The sequence below is a fragment of the Cavia porcellus genome, unplaced genomic scaffold, assembly GCF_034190915.1.
Source record: "Cavia porcellus strain 051 isolate PalLab524CR breed Dunkin Hartley unplaced genomic scaffold, mCavPor4.1 scaffold_23, whole genome shotgun sequence".
Classification (NCBI taxonomy): domain Eukaryota; kingdom Metazoa; phylum Chordata; class Mammalia; order Rodentia; family Caviidae; genus Cavia; species Cavia porcellus.
The window spans coordinates 34,332,927-34,355,907 of record NW_026947506.1 but is presented as its reverse complement, the minus strand read 5'-3'; the positions used below and the strand labels follow the sequence as shown (position 1 = coordinate 34,355,907).

At 41.7% G+C, this 22,981-nt stretch overlaps 1 long non-coding RNA gene across 1 annotated transcript; it reads left to right on the top strand.

Moving 5' to 3' along the window:
- Window positions 1–8,618: 8,618 nt before the first annotated feature.
- On the top strand, window positions 8,619–22,255 carry LOC134472365 (uncharacterized). Its single transcript, XR_010042173.1, has 3 exons — window positions 8,619–8,850; window positions 10,036–10,203; window positions 21,766–22,255. It is a non-coding gene; the product is annotated as an uncharacterized LOC134472365 (long non-coding RNA).
- The last annotated feature ends 726 nt before the right edge of the window (window positions 22,256–22,981 follow it).

The following is a 22,981-nucleotide window of genomic DNA, read 5'->3' as shown; positions in this document are numbered from 1 at the left end:
AAGCTCTCTGTGCCTCTGCCTCCTCAAGGAGGATGAGGACTTCTGGCATGAGGCCATTGTGTGATGCTGCCTCTGTCTCTGTGAATCGGTGCCTTCTCAGAAATCTCTTTGGATGGGTTGACTGCAGTATTGGGGATTGATCCCAGCTCCTTGCATGTCCTAGGCAAGTTCTCTACCACTGAGCCCCACCCATTCATTTGCTAAATCTTAGCCTGGTGGCCTTGGGGTATAGGAAAGCCACCACCCCACCAGTAAGTTCCTCCTCCTACTCTGCAGGAAGCTGCAGTGGTTGTCTGACCCAGAGAGGAGGGTTGGTTTAGGGGAGGGGTTATGGGGAGTGAAAAGAGAGGAGAGTTTGAAAGATATTTAAACACTGAAATGCTGTTAATGATTGCTTCCCATAATTAAATAATGATGGTTTTCAAATACTGAAAATTGGAACAGAATGAGAAAAAAAAAAAAAAACCACGCAGTAAGTCTAGATTTGACAGTGAGTCTTAGCTCGCTTGGTAGCCCTGTCTGCCCACCCTTTCTCAGGGGTGCCATCCCTTTTATGGCTTACTGGGCTTTGGGGCACGTTGCGAGCCAGGGCACTTTGTCCCTAAACAGTGAGGAATTTGTGCCATGAGCTAGATGGGCCCTGGCAGGTGGAAAATTCGAGAACACCTCTTCACAAGGAGGGCGATACCTGGGGCTAGACAAAGGGTACCACGCATGCTGAGTGTCCCGAGTGAAACTCAAGAATGCAGCTGGTGAGCCAGGTGGTTGAGGAGGAGCTGGAGGAGCTCCGTGGGCTGTTTCTCCTGCTGCCCGTGAAATCCAGTCATTCGTGTCTCTTCACAAGGTAGAAAATATTTAATCTTTCCAGGAACTTTTGAACATTCTCCTTGTTCACCCTGAAATTTACAAGCTGGGTTCCTGACTAAAAACAAATGACTGATGTTTCTTTCTGTTTGTAGCAAGCAAGTGGATGGATGAAATTTTCTTTATGTAAAAAGTGTTACTATTTTTTTATTTAAAGAGAAAGAAACAAAAAGAAAAAGAAAAAAAAGGATAGAAATAATACAGAATTACAGAAAAATAAACAGAAAGAAATCACCAGTTGATAAGTTACATATTGTCATCTTAGAAATAGTGTTCAGGTTGCAAAATTAAAGTATGTAAAGTGATATTCAGATAGTGACACTGCCAACAGTTCTGCTCAATGATCTAACAAAAACTTAGTAATATGGTTATCAGTCCTACACACTTCTTGTTTTTTATCTTAAAGAGGGTAAGTTTAAACATATCAAAACAGAACAAAACAGTTCAAAAAGGAACAATTGAAAGAAATACAGATTTCAAAGCAACTTCACTGGAGATCTTCACTGTTTATCTAATTGTCTCTAGTTTTCTTCCAAATAGTTGTCCCCATCTTCACACACATTGAATACATACTGCATATTATAGAACTAATCAAACTATTACAGGATGATGAAGGCTTTTTAGGTCTTCAAGATCTGACATTGGGGAAGTCAATAATGACTACCATAGTGTCCCTCATTCTCTTCGTAGTAGCTGTCCTTATCTTCACGTATGCTGAAATTAAACTTAAGAGACTAGACTAATATCACTCTGGACAGTGAATAATAGTATTGCTAGATTTTATAATGCTACAGAATTAGCATTGGGTTTCTTAGTGTCTCTTCTTCAGAGTATCTGTTTGTTACTTCTTACAATGTATAATCTGTTCCTGTAAATAGTTTAAAAAATTCTTCCCATGTATGAATTTCTACATTATAGGGAAAAACAAATCATAACAAGACAGCAAAACAAATTCCTAGAAAAACATGCAATGAAATGGACACATAAGACCACAATATTGGTGATCTACCGTAGTTACTGTGCTTTCTCTTGTTATTTTCAATAGACTTGTCCACATCATTAGGCTTAATATAGTTAAGCATAGTATTACATAAAGTGTTACTATTTTGGAGAGGTGGTACATACCAGTACACCTGGCAAAACATGCTGTACTTGCCCCCCTAGGGAGAAGATTTTACTTTATATTGTTAAAGATTTGCACTATTCACAGTGAATAGCAAATGAAAATAAGCAAGATGCCCTTTGACTAATGAATGGGCAACGGTAATGAATGGGTAATACACAGTGGAGTACTAGGCAGCCATAAAAAGAAAAAAAATCCTCTCAGTTGAGACAACCTAAATAGAAGTGGTAGCATTATGTATCGTGAAATAAACCAAGCACAGAAAGACAAATACTGCATGACCTCACTCTTGCTTAGATGTGGAATCTAAATAGGCTGATTTCATAGAACTTGAGAGCAGATGGTGGTTACCGGGGACTGGGCTGGGGTGGTGGCAGGGACAGGGAAATGCTGATCAATGGACGCTGATTAGGTTAGGTAAGAGGAAGAAATCCTGACAATGTTTCCATTCCAGTTTTTAGGTATTCTTGCAGGACCTCCAGGGCAGGCAAATTAGGACACCATGGTGACAATTAGCAGGAAAAAATCTTGCTCCTCTTTCAACGTGCTGGGGTGCTACCTGAGATCTCTTTCACTGGACGGGTTTCATCAGCTTTTACTGTCTACCTTCCTGGCAACCCACATGGCTCTTGTTGTGACATTTGACAGCTGTTTGCCACCCCACATCCCTCCTGGCTGTGGATGGCGATGAGGTAATGCACTGTAGACTCGGATGTCATTTCTGAGTCATACTCTGCTCTGAGCCTTTTGCAACCACTGTGGAAGCATCCTGGGAGGCGCGGAGGAAATGCTGGTGCCCTGCAAAGCTGGCGCATCCTGCCGAGTGGCACTGCACATCTGGCTCCAGCCTTGGATTCACAGCACTGTGACTTGGGTGGGTCTATTCCCCACTCTAGCCTCTGCCTCCATATCCCCAAAGTGTGAATGAAAAGAACCCAGAGCTACTCATCCTGCTGCTGCTTTGGCCTTTGACACATGTCCCGCGCCTGGAAGACCCTCAGCCAGGGGCAGTAAGATGAGAAGCCATCGTGCCAGTGCTGGGAGGATGGTCCCCACCAGCCACGAGGCCCACAAAGGTCGGCTTCTCCCCTGTTCAGCCAAATCAGCCAAGTTGGCAAGGTCAAGTTTAGCCCTCATGAGAAGGACTCCCAGGCCTTGAGAGCTAAGGTAGAGGTGCCAGCTTGTTTGTGCCTCCCGCCCTCCGTGGTCCCACAGCTCTGCCCAGTGTTGGATCCTCCCTGTGCCAGTGCCTTGTAAGCGGGTTACATCATGGTGCCCCCTGACCCTTTGTGCTGCACCAGAGAATCTGTACTAAGAATTAATTAACTGGTCTGTTTACGAGTGATGTGACCTGTGGCCTTTCTTTCTTGCCAAGTTTAGAAAGCAATTATGCAAAATGGAGACAATCTCCCTCCATTCATGCACTCAGGCAGAGCTGTCGGAAGCGAATGGGTTGAAGATGTAACCCCCGAGGACCACATAGATTCATGGGAGAGACAGAAACAAGTACTGCACATATGCTATACACTGTGACAAATGTCACTGCCGGTGCATGCGTGCAGTCCCACCAGGAGTATTGAGGAGAGGTCAGGACAGGATTTTTTTTTTTTTTTTTTTATTTAAGAGGAAAAAGAGAAAAACACAAAACAAACCAAAGCGGCATAAGGGTACACGCAATACAGAACTACAAAACAAAACAAAACGAAACAAAACAAAACAAAAAAACATAACAGTAAGAAATTACCTGCTAGTAGATTACACACTATTTTCTTGAAAATAGTTCCTCAAATCACAGTATCAAAGAACACAAGGTGGACATTCAAACAGGGAGACTGCAAACAGCTGTGTTCAATGTTCCAAAAACATTGATAAAGTCAGCTATTTAACACCCCCAAACACACTTGCTGTTATATCCGTTAGAGCTCTTTTCCTTTTTTTTTTTTTCCCTCTCTTTTTTACAACAAAATTTACACATCTTGGATTTTATTACTCCTTAGTGCTTATTACTTTCTTTGGGGGGGGGAAGAATACAGTCAAATATGGCAAAACAAAGCTGTCAGTCAATACCAAGGATAGGCATAGCACATGGTGTAGAACAGAGTACAAGTTTATCAACAATGGTTATCAACGTTGTCCCTTGTTTCCTTAAAAAGAATTGTCTATCTTATTAGATATTATAAAGTTGGACAAAACAGTAGAGAACAAGACCAATAAAACTTAGGCATTGTAAACATTACAGGACTTCCAAAGAAGACAATAGTCAAACCAGAATGGGTATCTTAGTGAATCTTATTGTCTTCAAAGTAGTTGCCTATGTCTTCAAACTTGATACTATCATATAGAATGGAACAGAGTCTAATCAGTCAAAACAAGATCGTGGGAGTACTACAGGACTTCAAAACAAGTTAATAGGAAATCGAAAAGAGTTACTATTTATATATCCTAATTTTTTTGAATTTTTTCTTTAATTAAGACAAACATAAGAAATGACTAAATAATTTTTTTTTGAAACAATAAGGGGGAGATTGAGATAAAACAGGACATAACAATATAACAATAGAGGTCACAGCATGACTGTTTCAACAACCTAGTACTTCACCACCTTATAACCTGACTTAATAGTAGTTACCATAGTGTCTTTTTCCTTGAAATATTTGGGTAAAACTTCATATACTCTAGCTTCAAATATTTTCATATCAAGAAGCCCAGAATAAAGCCTTTCTAATTAATGAGTGAAAACTTTATAAGGCTTCAAGGCCACCTAATGGGGAATCATGATTACCACATATTTTTATATATTTGAATCATTATTTACATTAGGGAAACTATTCGGTATTCACACATGCGAGATTGATTTATTTCACTAATGAGTATGGTCTCAAGCTGCGCCCATTTATTGATAAATATCTCAATGTGATCCTTCTTTATAGCTGAATAATACTCCATTGTATAGAAATACCACAACTTTTTTATCCATTCCTCAGTTGATGGGCACTTGGGTTGTTTCCAAGATCTGGCGATTACAAATTGTGCTGCTATAAACATAGGTGCACATATATCACTGTGGTATGATGCTTTCAGTTCTTCTGGGAATATGCCTAGAAGTGGAATAGCTGGAATAAATGGGATTTCCAGTCCCAACTTTTTGAGAAATCTCCAGACAGATCCAGGACAGGATTTGAAGCTGGACATTGACTTTTCTCCTCAGGCCACATCACTTGAGAAGCAAGTGTCACAAGTCAGATACTGGCTGCCCCCCGCATCGGGTGTGAGCTTTGCTTTGGAGCACAAATAAGATTTTTAAAGTCTTTCATTAATGCAAATTAAAATAACACTGAGATTTCATCTCACCCCAGAACAAATGGCCATTATCAAGAAATCAACCAATAACAAATGCTGGAGGGGTTGTGGGGAAGAAAGAATCTTTCCTCACTGTTGGTGGGAATGCAGACTGGTGCAACCACTGTGGAAATCAGTGTGGAGATTCCTCAAAAAATTAGGATTGGAGGTCCCATCTGGTCCAGCTATTATCCTCCTAGATATCTTCCTAGAAGAATTTAAAAAAATCACTCTACAGCAATATATGTGTATCCATGTTTGTAGCAGCACAGTTTGTAATAGCTAGATTGGAAGCAACCTAAATGCCCTTGACTGAGGAATGGAGAAAAAAGATGTAGTATTTTTATACAATGGAGTACTACTCAGCCATATAGAAGGATAAACTTGAGATTTTTATGGTTAAATGGATGCACCTTGTGACCACACTCATAAGTGAAATGAATCAGACTCACATGTAAATATCATACTGTCTCAGTAGTGTGAGAAGCTGAATCAATATATGTATTGTGTAAATGCAATGTATATACCATTGTTATCTCCTAATTGTTGTTTTGAAGTTTGTTTTATTTTTTCTCTTTAAAATAAAATAGATTTTAAATAAACCTCTCTCATCATAAGGGACACTATATCAGTATTAGGAAGGGGTTCCTAAAGCATACAAAAGCACAAAGCATCAGGTGAGCATCACTCAGATTCTCACTTCACTCATTAATATTTCAGAAAAATATTTTTGAATATTTAAAGGAGCTTGGAATACTATCAGAAAGATGGAGAACCCTTTGACTCTCTCCCCAATCTCAGGTTTTCCTCACTAAATGTGGCATTATCATAAATTCAGTATTTGTCTGCTCTATTTAAAATGATTTCATCTTGCATTTCAGTGAGCATATATCTCTGTGATACTGCAGAGTATCATTTTGTGCATTTAGAATTTTTGCAGAACTTTTATGGTATGCATAGCACAACATTTTAAAACCACTTTAAAAAATCCAACATTTTCTTTTTCAATATCTGGCCCTCTCAATAAATATAATAGCTTATTAATTTTAAATTCTGGATAGCAGTCTGTTAAATGACTATCACATAATTTATTTATACATTTTCCTACTGATGAGCTTTTAGGTTATTTTTTCTTTTACCAGCAATTTTGCAACAAGCTCTGTTGACTCATCTCTCAGTGGAAAGCTGCAAATGACTTTGGATTGGAAAGCACGGGCACCAGATAAGGCCATTGCTTTCCAAAATGATTGTTCCAATTTACATTTCCACCCCATTCTAATGCAGGCTTGTATCAAACATCTGGTATTGCCAGGCTCTTTGATTTGCCAGTTGGATGTGTGATGTGGTGCTTCCTTGCCAGCATCCACTGCTCAGGAGAGCTGATCACGGCCATCTCATTCCAGCTCAGGGCCAAGGACTGCCCAATGTCAGCTCGAGACTGGCTAGGTTGAGGGGATTTGCATGAACTCCACCTATCTGGCTTTCCCTGCACTCATCTTCTGCCTCTGAGCTTCAGCACTGCTGTGGCCAAACCTGGAGACGCAGGGTAGTTACGGCAACCACTGGGGTCACAGTGTATGGCAGGGTCTTGGCCACTTTGCCACACAGCTGTTCCAGACTGAAGGGGTACTGGGAAAAGATTCTTTGGAGAGCAACATTTAACACACGCGCGCACACACACACACACGAAACAAAACACTCCCCCAAAAATAAAAAAACCAAGGAATGAACTTTAGTACTTAATGTATTGAAAGGATAAGCAAATACATATTTAAATACATCAATATTCTCTCTCTACCCCAACCCTGTACCCTTTGCTGTGCTGAGGCTGGAACCCAGTGGTGCTCTATCACTAAACTATATCCCTTGCCTTATCAATGTTTCCTTTTGAGACAGAATCTTACTAAGATGCCCAAGGTGGCCTTGGACTTGAGATTCTCCTGTTTCAGCTTCCTGAGTAGCCAGGTGTGTGCCCCCATGGCTGGTGAAAACCTTTTTTTTCAAACTTCCCTTCACTAAACAAACTCTGTGCCTTTCTTTTTCTTTTCTTTTTTTTTTTAGCTGTACCTTTATTTTATTAAAAATAAAAGGATGAAACCAAAAATGAATAGAAGAAAATAATAAAGATCGTAAAACACAATCCCATATCAAACTGTCAACATCATTTTTCATATAGATTAACATTTTGATTCTTAAATTTCTGTAAAAAAAAAAAAAGGATAGTCTAAGCAACTTTGATAAAGGAACAAAATTAGAGCTCCGATCCCCCCAGTCCCACGACTTATCACAAAGTCACCAATCATAACAAAATGGTATTGATATTGAGACAGACAAACCACCAAAGTACCAAAATAAAATCCCCAAACAGATGCCCACATAACAGACCAGCTTTATTTTTCTTACTTGGTGATGTCTTCTGGAATTCACCGGTGCACAGTGTAACCCCTTCCTGCCTTTTCATGGTTGCAGCATCCCAGATACACCATAGATGATTCCTCGGCCCCCCGCCAATGGACTTCGGGCTGTTTCTAGCCTTCTGTTTAGGAAAAAAAAAAAAAGCTACAATAGACTAATGCATGGGTTATTCTGTAATTTTGCTAAAGTGTATTTAGGGTAGATTCTTGGGGCTAGGATTTCTGAGTAACTTATAGCAGATAAAAAAACATTTAAAACTTTTTTTGTCAAAAACTTACTGAAATATAATTTAGGAACCATAAAATGTAACTATTTTAAGCGTACAGTTCAACGATTTTCAGTAAACTTGTATGGTTTTCGGCTCCCTTTGCCACTTAGACCACTTCCATTCCCACACCACCCCTAGCCAATTCCCTCCTGCCTATTTCGAACCTCAAAGGCAGACGCATAATGTCTGTTTACTCTCGCTAAAGTTTTTCTCTTTCTAGACATCTCATATGAGTCACATTGTACAAAATGCATACGTTAGTGTGGAGCTTTTTAGCTTAGCATGGGGCTTTTATTTCAGCCATGGTGTTTGATGGCTCGGTAGTTTATTCCCTCTGATCGCTAAGTAATGTTCTGCTGTGCGGCTATAGTACATTTTGTTTATCTGCTCGTCATCAGAGGGACCTTTGCATTGTTTTCAGTTTGTATTTTATTTCTCTTGGGTGAACAGATACCTGGACGTTGAGTTGCTGTTTTTATGACAGGTGCACATGTAGTTGTTATCAACTTGAGTAAGAAGCACCTAGCTGATTAGTAAAGCTTTGGATAGATCTATGGATGACTGACACAAAAAGCAACAAACAAGGGAAGAAGACCCACCCCGGATGTGGGTGGCACCAACCAATAAGCTGGTAGCCTGGACAGAAAGGGTAAAAAAGGAAGTGTCTCTGCTGTGGAAGAGCTCCGACCTGTGTCATCACCTGTGGACATGGCTCTGCAGTTTCGTCACCCTCCAAGGCATACTCTACAGCGGGCTTCCAGGCATTCAACTTGGACTGCTCCTGGACCTGCCAGCTTTCAGCGCGCAGATGGCCACTGTGGACTTTTCTGCCTTTGACCCTGTGAGCCTACCTGACAAATCTCCTTGCATAATTATGCATATATTCTTCTATTGATTCTGTCCCTCTTGAGAACCCTAATGCTGTATGCATAACATTTAAAGAACGGCCAAACTGCTTTTCAAGTGTGCATTCCCATTAACAATATTTGAGTTTTACTTTCTCTCTATCCTCCCCGCAGATGGTATCTTAGATCTTGCTCTTCTAGTGAGTGTCTAATGGTATCTTACTGTGGTTTGAATTTGCATTTCCTTAATCAGTAATAATAATGAGTATCTTTCCATGGGCTTATTAGTTATTTATAAAGCTCTTGGTGAAGTATCTATTCAAATATTTTACTTTTTTTTTTTTTTTTTTTTTTTTGAGGCAAGGTTTCATTACGCATTTCAGGCTAGTCTTGGACTCATTTTATAGCCTAAACTGGCCTCGAACTCACAGCAATCCTCCTGCTTCAGCCTCCTAAGTGCTGGGATTACAGGCGTGGGTTTTGATTGGGTTGTTTTGTCACTGAGTTGCAAAAACTGTTTATATATTGTGGACACAAATTCTCTAGCGGATATATGTTTTGCAACTATTTTCTCTCAGTCCATGGCTTTTATCTTCTCTCTTTTTTTTTTTTTTTCTCCTTTTGAGACAGAGTCTCACTATGCAGTTTAGGCTAGCCTTGAACTCACTTTGTAGCCACGCCTGGTCTCAAACTTGAAATGTTCCTTCTGCCTCAGCTTCCCTAGTGCTGGGATTACAGCATGCGCCAACATGCCCACCTCACTTCTGATTTTATTAATAGTGCTTTTTTTTTTGTCTTTTTCGTTTTTATCGGTACCAGGGATTGAACCCCCGACTGCCTGCTAGCAAGGCAGGCGCTTATGCCGCTGAGCTAAATCCCCAGCCCCCTTAATAGTGCTTTTGAAGAGCAAAAGATTTTGATTATGATGAAGTTAAAATTTATCATTTTTTTCTATTATGCATTATGCTTTTGGTGTCATCCCTAGAAAATGCTTAACCCAAGTAACAAAGATTTTGTCCAGTGGTTTTTTTCCTAATGCTTTGAGGATTCAACCTTTATGTTAAAGTCTGTGATCTTTTTTTAGTTAATTTTTGTGTGCAGTGTGAGATAAAGGTTAAAGATTCGATTTTTTTTTTTTTTTTTTTTTTGCTTGCTTGCTTGTGAATATGCCATTGTTCCAGCATTGTTTCTTGGAGAGACTGTTCCTTTCCTTGTGGGAGACCCTGGCACCCTGGTTCCTTTGTCATAAATAAATTGATGATGGGCTGGAGAAAAACTTGTCTGGCATGTGGAAGGCCCCGGGTTTGATCCCCAACACCACAGCACAATGAAAGTACCAGCTGATACATGTGAGTCCATTTCTAGACCTCTGTTCTTTCTTCTGTCTTTATCCTTTTAATCAGCTTTTAAATATCCCAGGAGGTACAGCTTTTAAAAAAGGGTTGATCACTTTCCTTGTTTTCTGTGGAAGCTCCTTTCTTTGGGAATCTGGCTCAGGTCCTGGAAGGGTCTGGTTAGGCTCTATGCTAGACAGGGCTAGGTTGCCTTTTGAAAGTGTTTTTGTTACTCAGTCCCTTCTGCCCTGGTCTCTCAGGCCTGCTATAGACACGGAACACCCTCCCCCACCACTGCAGTATGAAGAACCCAGGATCTTCACACTGAGCTGTACCCCCAAGACCTTTTTATTTTGAGACAGGATCTCATTAACGCTGTAATCCAAGCACTCTGGGAGGCTGAGACAGGAGAATATCTGGCTTTTTTTTTTTTTCTCCTAGCAGGAAGCATCTGCCTTGTTGGACACAGTTTAATAAGAAATCCTGAGTCCAGTACTAGCTCAGCACCCATGGGTTTTGCCTTTCTTCTAAGATTTATAGGCCCTCAAAGACCCTGATGGCCCATGGGGACATTGGGAATTGCAGGGACACCAGCCTGGGGACCTGTGGTTTGCTTATAGCATAGAGATGAAAGATTTGCACAAAGCCATGAGATGCATATGCTTAAGGCCAGTACAATCCCACTTTAATTAAATTCGATCTCCAAATAGTTGAGTCCCGATCTCCACCCCAGGTGGATGAGGAAGAGCCTGGTTCCCATTATACCTTGCTACCTTCTGCCCACGACCCCTCTTGTCTGATAGGGGAGCCACACACTGCATGAGCAGACCGTCGTGACACTGCATTAAGAGAACAGACAGACACATAGGCGAGGCAGTGCTGTGGCCACTAGGGGCTGGCCGCAGATTGTTCTTCTGGGCATTTACAAGGATTTAACTCACCAGAAAGTGGGGACCACGTGTGTGGGGCAATGTTTTTACAGATGTAACCCCCTCCACTCAGACTGAACTCCCCAGTGCTGTTCAGTGAGTTTAGAAACATAGAGTGTGATAGCTTGATGTGATTCCACTAGACACATCCAGAACTTCTCTCTTGTGTGTCCCAGGGTCACAGTTCAAATCTCCAGTTCAAGCAGGTCATGGGGAAAGGACCCTGTCACAGATAGGAAAGCAAGTCCTACATGGCCAGGTCTCCGGGTCTTCTAATGTTTCCGAAAATGTCAGAACTCTGGAAGTTTGAAAGTAACCCCGTCCCATTTCTGTATGCTTTCTACAAGATAAAAGTGGCTTTAAAATGTCCTGTGAGCCAAGCAGAACCACTCTATGCATCTGACTCAAGAAGGACTTGCAACTTCCTATTGACAGTAAAGAGGCATTGCTGACGAACCACAAGGGTGATGGAATTACAGGGGCCAGAGCTCCCGGCCAAGCAGAGAGAAGGAGACAGCAGAGGAGGTGAACGTCCCAGCCATCTCTTTGCCATGGAAAGCCCGAGGGAGGAGGCTTCTATTTTTTCTGTATTAAGAGATCAATGGGAGATTATTAATAATCCTGTACATTGATGTAGCACTTCAAACTCGAGTGCTTGCTTGTTGGTAATCTCACTTGATCCTTGCAGCGGCCCCAAGAGCTTGTCAGAAACATCCAGCACTTCCTAGCCCGATTAGAAGGAGATAAGGACCCAGACACTCTTGCTCACAGAGAAAAGGCTGAGGGGAAGAAACAGAAGGACTTGAGTGTCGAGGGAAGGCTCAGAAGTAAGGCCTTTGTGCTGGCTTTGCTGTCCCTGTTTGCTGTGCTTTTGGCCTCCATAGTGGCAGAAGCCAGGACTCATGGGAGCTGCACTGTGTAGGGCTTAGTCACAGAGGAGGTGGCGGAGGCCAGAGCTTACGAGATTGTAAAGCTTGTGACTGAGGACCCCAGAAAACCCTCACTGCCTTGTTAGTGTCCCCCGATTCACATCTTGATGAACCTCAGTGGGGTCCATATTCCTAAAAAATGCTCAACCCAGCTGATCTTTATAATTTGGAATATTATTTGGTTTTAAATAAGGCAGAAATTCTGACACCTGATATAATACAGATGAACCCTGAAAACATAATGTGAAGAGAAGTTAAACACTCATAAAAGACATATACTGTAGGATTTAACCTGTGTGAAGTCCCTGGAGTTGTCCAACTCACAGACAGGAAGTAGGACGCTGTGGACCAGGAGCTGGGGAGATGGAGAGCAAGTCAGTGTTTTATGGAAGCAGAGCTTCGGTTTGCAAGATACAAAGAGTTTTGGAAGCCTGCTTGCCAGCAGCGGAAGTTTACTTAATGTGATGAACTCCATACTACAAAATGGGCAACATGGCAAATTTTATGTTAAGTGTATTTTACCACAATTAACATTAAAAAACAAATTTAAGTGGGATGAAATTCCAGGGCTGATGAGATAGCTCTGGTCTTCCTCATGTACTGTTATGGGATTCATCAATTATTCCCTGACTCCAGATTCCCTAGTCATATTGTGCTATGTGTGTGTCACCACTTCTGTTTCCTCTTCCTGTGTGCTTTGCCTCTTTTTGTCCTGGACTCAGTTCCAGTGCTAGCCGTTTCTCAGACTGACCACTCACAACATCCCTGAAGGTTAGTCAAATAAGAGCATGCGGAATTGTCTTCTTAGCTTTCTGTTGCTGTGACAAGATAACCAAGGTGATTTGTGGATAAGAAGGATAGATTGACTGTGGCTCATGGTTTGGGAGGTGCCAGTTCATGGTTGACTGATCCTGTTGTTTGGGCCTGTGGCAGCACAGTATGTCACAGTGGGAGAAAGCTGCGCACCTCATGGTAGGGTGCAAGAGACTCGGTAGGGGAAAGAGAATGGGGTTCTTGTGTCCAACTTCCCCCACTTAGTTCCACCATCTCCCATTGGCACCATGAGCTGAGACCAAGCCTCCAACACCCAGGCCCTGAGATGTTCCAGACCCTTATGTAGCTGGGATGATGAGGGTCTCCTTAACAAGATGTGAAACAAACCCCCATGCTCAGAGCAACTGTGCTTGGTGTGCTGGGTATCAAGAGCTGCTTTTCTACTCCCACTTCTGTTGGCTGCTGGATGTGATGTTTTGATTTATGCATCATTGAAGTTTTCCCTCCAATCCTTTCCACCAGCAAGGCTAGTCTGGCTGGGCATTTAGGCTTATTTGTGCGTGTGTGTGTGTATTACTGAGGGTTTAATCCAGGGCCTTTGCACTGAGTTATATCCCTAATCTCTAATTTTTTATTTGAGCCACAGTCTTGCTAAGTCACTAAGTTGCACAGGATGGACTGCAACACACAGTCCTCCTGCCTCAGCTTCCCGGAGTGCTGGGATTCTAGGTGTGCACCACCATACCTGGTTTTGGGCTCATTCTAGGTAACACATAGTCCTGGTTGAGTTTCAGAGGCAGTAACAAACTTGTCCGTATTGACTGTTAACCCAAACTCTGAGCTAGACTTAGCATCAGATCTTCTCTGTCTTCTTGTTTGGAGCTGCTTTGGGGAGGAGGCCTGGCGTGGAAGTGGAGACCTGACCTGTTTCCTGTGTCCTCCATCTTTCCTAACAAGAGTGCGGGAGCCGGAGAGCGGAAGGAAAGGAGAGGAAGACAGGACTGGTGCTGTCGGTGCTTCTGGAATTCACACTGTCCTCCTCATACTCTGGGCACAAGCTGACAGCTCCCCTGCCTCCCTCCCTTTTATTTTTCTTCTGTCACTCGCCCTTTTCTTTCTTTTCTTTGGAACCCATCTGCCCAAGCAGGCCTCCTGTGAGCGAAAATAAAATGTCATCAAAGTCAAGAGACTAAAGTCCTAGCCCAAGCACCACCTGGATTAGCTGTGCATCCTGAGGGACAGCATAGATGTCTCTGGTTCTTCCATCCCTTGCTAAGCAGGTGAGGTCCTGGCAGTGCATTGGAGGCAACTGGAGGCTGAGCAAGGAAAAAGACATGGCCACCAGGTGGCAGGAGCAGTCTGAGTTTCACTTAGCTGGAGCTTTGGCAGATTTGCTAAGGGGGACCATCCCTCACTGTGTGGGACCTGAAGGGGCTGTGGTGTGTGGCCCTCACCCTGAAGGCAGGAGAGTGGGGCTCTCTCCCCGGAGCAGGATCAGGAGGACGCTGGCACAGCTAGACCATGGGCACATCTGGGTCCCGTGTGCCTGGGTCAGAGAAGCCTAGAGTCTTTCTAGCTACTAGGGTTGTCTTGTCTATAGCCAGTAAGTGTTGGGTGCATTTTTGTGTGTGTGTGGTTGTTTTTTGAGATAGGCTTTCACTATGTAGTTCAGGTGGTTTTGAACTCATCATGAAGCCCAGGCTGGCTTTGAGTTCATGGTGATCCTCCTGCCTCAACATCCCAAAGTGCTGGGATTATTGTGCACCACAATGCCCAGCCAGGTGTTTTTTAAACAAGATTTTAAATTAACATTCATTTTTAAAAAGGTAATGTGCATATGAGGTATGTCCAAAACATTGGTATATGTTTAAATTTTTAAAAAATTATTACAGTAAAAGATATGTAGCCATGAATCCCCCTTGAAGTGCTCCCTTGCTTTGAACCACGTATCCCATCATTCCGAGGCGGTTCCGGAAGTCCTCTTTTGTGTTTTCAGTTGTGCTGTTCCAGCTGCCTTGATGCCCCGACCTGATTGAAAGCGTTTCCCTTTCATGATCATTTTGACTTTGGGGAAGAGCCAGAAGTCGAACGATGCTGTATCTGATGAAGGGCGTAGATGAAGACAAACCGTCGTGTTTTTAATTCACAGAAAGTGCTGTCAGTGTACACTGTTAACTGCACCAAAGTCAAACTTGTGCGCATCCAATTACTTTACCACAGTGGATGTGAGCATGCTTTTAGCTCTGGAGAGTCCACCGCCTTTGCCACCCCCCGGCTTGTGCAGTAGATCTTATTTTATGCCCTATTTCTTGTCTTTTGAGGCTTGGTCATTTTGTTGTTTTATTATTTTTCCTCCAGTGCTTTGAGATTAAGAAGTTATTCATCTCTCCGTTCCTAGTAATTACCCTTAAAGATTTTAGGCAATGTCCAGAATTAGTCAGTAATTTTATTTACTCCAGAATAAGTCAAGGCTTTTAGCATAATTGAATTCCCCTCATTTTTAGCCAGCTGCACTGTTTTATGTCAATAAACTACCCCGTTCCATGGCAAAATCTTTGGAAATTCTTATTTTTGGTTGACACACAGTAATTGCACATTTAATGGAGAATGACATGATGCTTTGATTAAAGTATACATTGCAAGATTTCAATAACACTTTAAAGATTTTATACATCAGGAATTATGTAGATAGACACTTTGTTCTCTGCATTTTAGCTTCTATTCATGAAGCTTATGAGATGATTTTTTAGTGATTTGCTTTTATTATTTTATTGTCCCCCATCACTGTGGTTATGTGCATCTTATGCTGTTTTCTTAAATTTATTCACTGCTTCGCTTTTTTTTTTAAATCAGTACCGGGGATCAAACTCACGACCACGCGCTTGCGAGGCAGGTGCTTATGCCGCTGAGCTAAATCCCCAGCCCTGTTTAGCTTGTTTTGTTGGAGTTAATCCTTAACTAACTTGTGTAAAACTGCCTTGTGGATGGTAAACTCTCGGAGCTCTCATATCTCCTTTGTATTTTGATTTCACACTTACAGATTAGCTTTTGATGGGGTATAAAATGCAAAGTTCGAAACAGGTTTTGTCTTCAGACACTGCAGGCTGGCCCCTGTGTTTTCTGGCACCCTGGTGGTCAGAAAGGTAAAGCTAAGTGAGATTTTGTCCCTTTGCTGACAAAGTCTTCACCACCGCACCCCATTTTGGAATCTTAGAGCTTTTTTCTCAGCTTGGCTGTTCTGGAGTTCCTAGAACTGCATAGGATTCTGCCTTGGTTTGGATGAATGTCTCCCTGGTCCCCCTGTTAAGTCTTGGTCCCCAGAGTGCTGTACAGCTTTAAAAGGTGGGACTAGGGGAGGGGCTAGCTGAAGGGGACTGTGGGACCCGCCTCCTGAGCCTCTGCTTCCTTCTTTCTGGCTCCAGAAGTGACCACGCCCCCTGACCCACAGTAGCCGCTGACATCTGCCACCCCAGCCAAGGCTAAACCAGTGGGGCTCCGCTGCTCTACCTGGGACTTTTGAACTCCATCACTGAGCTACACAAACTTTTGCTTATTTCTTAAATTACCAGTCTTGGACATCTTGTTATAGTCATGCAAAGCTCACTAGTACAGGTTTTTTTTTTTTTTTTTTTTTTTTGGTTTTATTTAAGAGAAAAAGAAAAAAAAAAGGGTACAAGTTATACAGAATTGCAGAAAATAAACAGTAGGAAATCACTAGTGGATAGATTACATATTGTCATCTTAGAAATAGTTGTTCAAGTTACAAAATTAAAGCATATAAAGTAGACATTCAAACAGTGAGACTGCAAACAGTTCTGTTCAATGATCCAACAAAACTCAGTAATATGGTTATCTATCTTATACACTTAAATATACATGCAGTTATATCCTTTAGAGCACTTTCTTTTCCTCTCTTTTGTACAATGACAATTACACATTTTGGATTTTATTACTCCCACAGTTCTTACTACTTTTTTTGAAGAGAATAAAACAAAATGTGACATAACAAAACAGAGTCAGTCAAATCAAAAGGATGGACATAATATATAATGTAAAAACAAAATACAAGGTGATCAACAATGGTTACCATAATGCCTCTTGCTATCTTAAAAAGAATTGCCTATATCATCAGTTATAATAAAATTGAACAAAACAGTAAAGAACAAAACCAATAAAACCAAAACATTGGAGACATTACAGGACTTCAAAAGAAGATAACAGTCAACCAGAATGGGCATCATAATGAATCTTACTGTCTTCACAGTTGTTACCTACACTTTAACTTGGTACTATCAAGCAAAACAGAATAGAGGAAAATCAGTCAAAACAAGATGGTGAGAGCAATCAGGGTTTCAAATCAAGTTAATAGGAAATCAAAGTGGGTTACTATAATGTATCCGGCTATTTTTTATTTATTTTTCCCTTAATTAAAAAGATTAAAAATAAAAAAGTAAATAATAAAAAAAGGAGATTGAGATTAAAGAGGGCATAACAACAAAACAGTGCAGGTCAAAACATAACCATTTAAGCAAAATAGTGTTTCACCACAAGATAGCCCGACATAAAAGTAGTTACCATAGTGTCTCTTTCCTTGAAATCTTTGAGTATAACTTCGTGTACTGCAGCATCAAACATATCAAGACAATGTAAAACCATTCAAGAGAATGACAGGATTACAGGGTATTTAGAATCAACTAACAGAAAATGAACAATGGTTTCTGTATAATCTTGTCTATAAAAGTTTTTGTTTATATTATCACATATAATAAAATACAACATGTTAAGACTGATGGAGACAGAAGAGAAAAAGCTGGATGGGACTTCAAAACAAGATGATATTAAATCAGCACTAGCTATTAAGATGCCTTGTTTTCTCCAAAATAGCTGTTCATACCATCCAGCCTTCTCTGCCTCATTTCTGTTGAGCTCTTTTTCTGTCATTAGTTGTCAGTTTGTCTTCTTCATTTTGCTTTCTGCTCCATTCATTGTGGCCTCTCTGCCACTGTTTCTGGGATCTTGGTATTTTTTAGAACATCCTGCAGTATTCTCTGTAGGCTTGAATTGGTGGTTGCAAATTCCCCTAGTTCCTCTTTATCCTGGAAGCACTTTGTTTTTCCATCAATTTCTAGGGACAGTTGTGCAGGATATATCAATCTTGGCTGGAGGTTATTATCTTTCAAAGCTTGAATTATTTCCCCCCACACTCTTCATGATTTGATGGTTTGTGCCGAGAAGTCTGCTGTAATTCTGATGGGTATTCCCTTGTAAGTTATCTGTTTCTTGTTTCTGATGGCTTTTAATATTCTGTTCTTATATTGGATTTCTGAAACTTTGATTATTATATGCCTGGGTGTAGCTCTGTTTGGGTTGTAGGTGGTTGGGGTTCTGTATGCCTCATACATCTGAGTATCTTTACCTTTTGCTAAATTAGGGAAATTCTCCTGGATTATTTCTGTGAATAGCCTTTGTAGTTCATTTGTTTATGTCCCTACTTTTTCTTTTACGTTCTTAATTCTTAAGTTATAGATCCTCTTATCATCTTCTAGCCTTTGTATTATTGCTGTTTGTTTCCTTGTTAGTTTTAAGAAGTTTTTTATTTCATGCTCCCACTTTACAAATCTGTCCTCCAGTTCAGCCAATCTATCCTTAGTTTCTTTCAAACAGTTATGCCAGCTTTCGATAGAGCTTTTAGTTTCCTGGTAATCTCTTTGAACCTGCTTTATGTATTCTATGTTTTCTCTATTTTCTCCATCAAACAATTTTCCCCTTTTTTTCTGTTCTTCCATTCCACCGTCTGTTTTTTCTTGGGCGGTGCTTAGCATTTCTCTAACTATTCTACTCATATCTTACCTTACTTCATTAAATACTTCACTTTTGAACTCGTCTATGAGGCTCCAGAGATACTGCTTTATGTCTACTGGTGCCGTGTCTGATCTTGCATGTTTTCTGTCCTCATTCTCCTTTGCATTTACCTTTCCTGGATCAGTGTTCTCAGGATTGGGGACTGAGGTCCCTTTCTTGTTGCTCTCTCTTCCCATATTTTTTGTTCCTTCCATACAAGCATATATAGGAGGCCCAGTTTCTTTCTTTGTAGGTTACAGTTTGTTTGAATCCACCAGCTAGGTGTTCCCACCCACTGCAGTGTACTAGGGAGACACAGACCTGGGCAGCCTCTGCTGGGCCTGCCTACTGAAGGCTACCTACTGAAGGTCAACCTACTGAAGGCTTTTTTGCTAGGGTGCATCACCAGGCGCTGGGACCTGGTTTGGGCTAACCTACTGGGTCTTAGTCCGCAGTGTCACCCAGGCCAAGCACTCCCCACCAGTCCTGCTTGAGAGGGGAATATGTGACTAAAGTCACTGCAGCATCCTGTTCTGGCTACTCTGCCCAGTCCCAGAATGTCCTCTGTTGGAGCCTCCTACTCTATGGAAGGGTCCCCATTCCTTTCACTCACTGCAGGTCGATGCAGGGCTCCCCGCCAGTCCTGCTCTCAACTCCTAATCTCAGAGCTTTTGCATCTCTGTCCCTGCTTTGCTGATTCAGGTGCAGCAGCGGCAGCAGGAAATTCAAGCCGCGGTTTCCAGAGGTGCAGGTTCCAGCTTCAGTGCTGAGATTTTATCTGTTCCTGTTATAGCACCTGGATTGCATTTCCAGTTGGTTTCTCTCAGCTTAGTTCATTCCTCGGTCGGCAAGATATATCTCCCCTTGCTTAGGACTCCTCACACCGCACCATTCCTGGATTCTAAGCTGGCTATCTCAGAGAGCCTCCATAGCTGCTGTTATCTATCTGCCATGTTCTCCCGGAAGTCTCCTAGTGCAGGTTTTATTCGCTGTGATCAGCAGCTGTGAACTCATTTAACAACTTGTGTCATTAGTTGGCTCTGGATAATTAATCTTATTTTATTTTTCTGTCCTCCATTCTCTCTGTTCTCTACATGTGAAATTCTTATTAGATAGCTTCTGAGTGGTTTGATTATTTGAGCAATCATTTATTTTCAGCTGTGATGGCCTAGGTTCACCCACTCTGCTGAGTTCTGTATTTTAATCATCACACTTTAAATTTCTTTTTTTTTTTTTAAAGCAGTGGCAAAGTTTATTCGAGGAAGTAGAAGTGAAGATTGGGAGAGAAACTGGCTTTGCAGAGTGATCTTGGCTCAAATAAAGAGAAAAAGAAGAATCCATGCTGCATCTGGGAAACAGCGTGGGCTGTCACAGAAAGTTATGGTAGCCCATACTTTTAATTTGTAGAACTCTAATTGATCTTTTAAAAAAATCCATGTCCCTCAACAGCAGCTGTAAGTTCATCAGGTTTTGTTTTATCTGTGACAGCAAAATACTTCATTTAAATAAATCTCTTTATTACCATTAGGCTTCTGGATTTTTGAGATCTATATGCTTGGATTCAAACAACTGAAGATTAAATATATTTGGAAAAAATTACAGCAGAACTGAATATGTACCCACCTTTTCTTGTTATTATTCCCTAAACAATGCAGTGTAATAGCTGTTTACATAGAATTTACATTGGGTGAGGCATATTGTAAGCTACCCAGAGATCATTTAATGTATATGGGTGGGAAGGTATAGGTTATATCCTATACTGTGCCATTTTATGCAAAGAACCTGAACACTGATAGAGTTTGGTTTCCACAGGGGCTCTGGAATCAATCTAGAGGGCACTGAGGGAAGATTGTTTTACTCAATATTTCAAAAACCCTGAAAATTATGCATTCGTAGATGACCTTAACCTTGGTTACATGCAGCAAGATCGGCAGAAAGTGACAAAACCAGAGGTGATACTGGTTTTTTTAATTCTTCAAGGGCAATGTTACCAATCTTTTGTTTCATTTTTGTCTCATTTTAAAACGAGAAGCACAAGACTTACTCTGTCTCCCAAAGAGAGACAAATAAGCTAAGTAGACTTTTGTTTTAAAAACACTTGCAGAACTCTGCCACTGCAGTTATGACTTGTCACCCAGCTCTGTCAGTGAGCCTAAATTTAGATTGTTCCTTGTTATGAAACTAGGACATTCCATTTTTGCTCAAAAAGGAATATGACACAGAAGCCAATCCAGCTGCTTTTAATTCATAAAACACTTCAATTTAGCCAAGGAAATAAAGACGTTAATTGCAGCAGTATTCATAGTTGTACTTACTGGAAACAACCCCAATGGTCAGAAGAGAGAAGACAATACGGCATGATGCATTCAATCAGAGAATATTATACAGACATTAAAAAGGACATCAATGAAAACTCTTGGGAAGATGAGAAGCAGGAAGTTTAAAGGAAAACTAGGATATAAAATTGTGTGTGTTACAATTATGCATATGTAAAACACACCTGAAAATGAGAAAATATAAAATATGTTATTTGTGTAAGTGGATCCTGATACTCCTTATGGGGGGTTTCTTTGCTTTTTAGAACCAAAGATTTGTAATGTGAGGTCACCTTTTTAGTGTGGTTTAGGGAAATTTTTAACAGAGCACGGGTGTGTGACATATAACTCAGTAGATGGAGGTGGGAGCCCTGAGTCCGGGTCATGCTCTGCCTAGACTTGGAACAACCTCAAGCACCAGAGCATCAGTGTCCTCAAGGGACCTGGTTTCTTTTTCCTGCTTCAAAGATCATTTCCTACCTACTCTGAATACTTCCAGAAAACTTCCAAATTTCTGGTCTGGCACTATTATGGATTTATTATATATAAAACATTTTGTCTTTTTATGGGACTTAGAATCATAGGAGCAGGATGCTCAGTGGAGGGTCCATGACCAAGATTGTGGGACATGAGGGGGTGCACGAGAATTGGTATCTGGCATGATGATATTGTCAGCCGGGCAGCAGACTCTCTGTGTCACTGTCTGGTAGAAGGGGACACCTGGGGAGGTGCCCGTAGGCTTCAGTCAAGCAGTCCAGATGGTGCTTTTGGTTTTTCTGTCTCCTCCAGGTGGAAGAAGTGAGAGTCGCCACCTGCACGCTGGCAGAGGGCTCTGGGCAGCTGGAGACATGGAAGATGGTTCAGTCGAGCAGGTGTTGGGCTGCTGAGCCCTGACTGTGAGCCTGTGTCCTTTGCTGCTCAGAAACACCTTCTCCATGTTGCTCTGCTTCCTGCCTCCTGTTGTGGTTGATACATTGCATCAAAATGAGAAGTTTAGAAATTTAACTAACAGACTCAGCAGGGAGCCAGGGTTCTTACTTTATAAATATACTCATTCTGTGCAAAAGGAGGGCATGGGTGCCCTAGGGGGTAGGGGTGGCATACATACAATATAAAGAAAGAAAAGAGGCTTGTTCTTACCCACTTTTTGCTCTGGCTGTCTTTTCTGGCTGCTGCCTTGAACTGTTGCCCATGTAGCATGCCACCCTGCCTTGGAGCCTGTTGATTATGGGCTGAAACTTCCACAAACAGTGAACTAAATAAACCTTTCCTTCCTGCATTTTGGGTGTTGGGTATTTTATCTCAGCAAGGAGAGAAAAGTAACCAAGACACCTCTTCTGCCCTGGTCCCAGCAGCTTTCAGGATTCAGGGTGAGGTCCAGGGTTTCTGGTCCCTATGCACGATATAGATGTCCACTGTGCTGGGGAACATCATGGAGGAGAGAGAGACTTGAGACTTTACTGCTGTGTAAAATCTTGGAGATAGATGCTGGATCAAAAGAAAGAGAAGTGTGAGCCTCACTCTCCAGATCCAGGGTACATGGGGGGATGGACCTGGGTCAAGGGCCCAAAGATCTTCCAGTCCAACCTCCACTGCCCTCATTCCCAGAGCCTCCATCAGGAGCAAGCAGCATCTCATGCAACCAGATAAGCTCAGATGGGCAGGTGTTACAGAGCCTGTGCTTCTGTAGAGGAGACAGGGAGAGCAGGGAGAAGGGAGACAAAATTAACAGTGAGTTTTGAGCTAACGTTGCAGTTGGTTAAAAAGTTAGGGTGACCCAGTGGGGTGGCTTCTGGGTCAATTCAGTGCCCCATTTGCTGCCCCCATCCAGATGCATCATGAGAGGAGATGTGCATGGAGATCAGGTCTCAGATCCAAGAATGGGAGACATGGGAGCTGGCTGAGCTGAAACTCCTGTGACTGTCGGCGCTCGACTGGCTCAGCGTCAGCCACAAAGACCCCAGGGCAGACCTGGCCACTAACCTCCCTCAGGATCTCAGCTCCT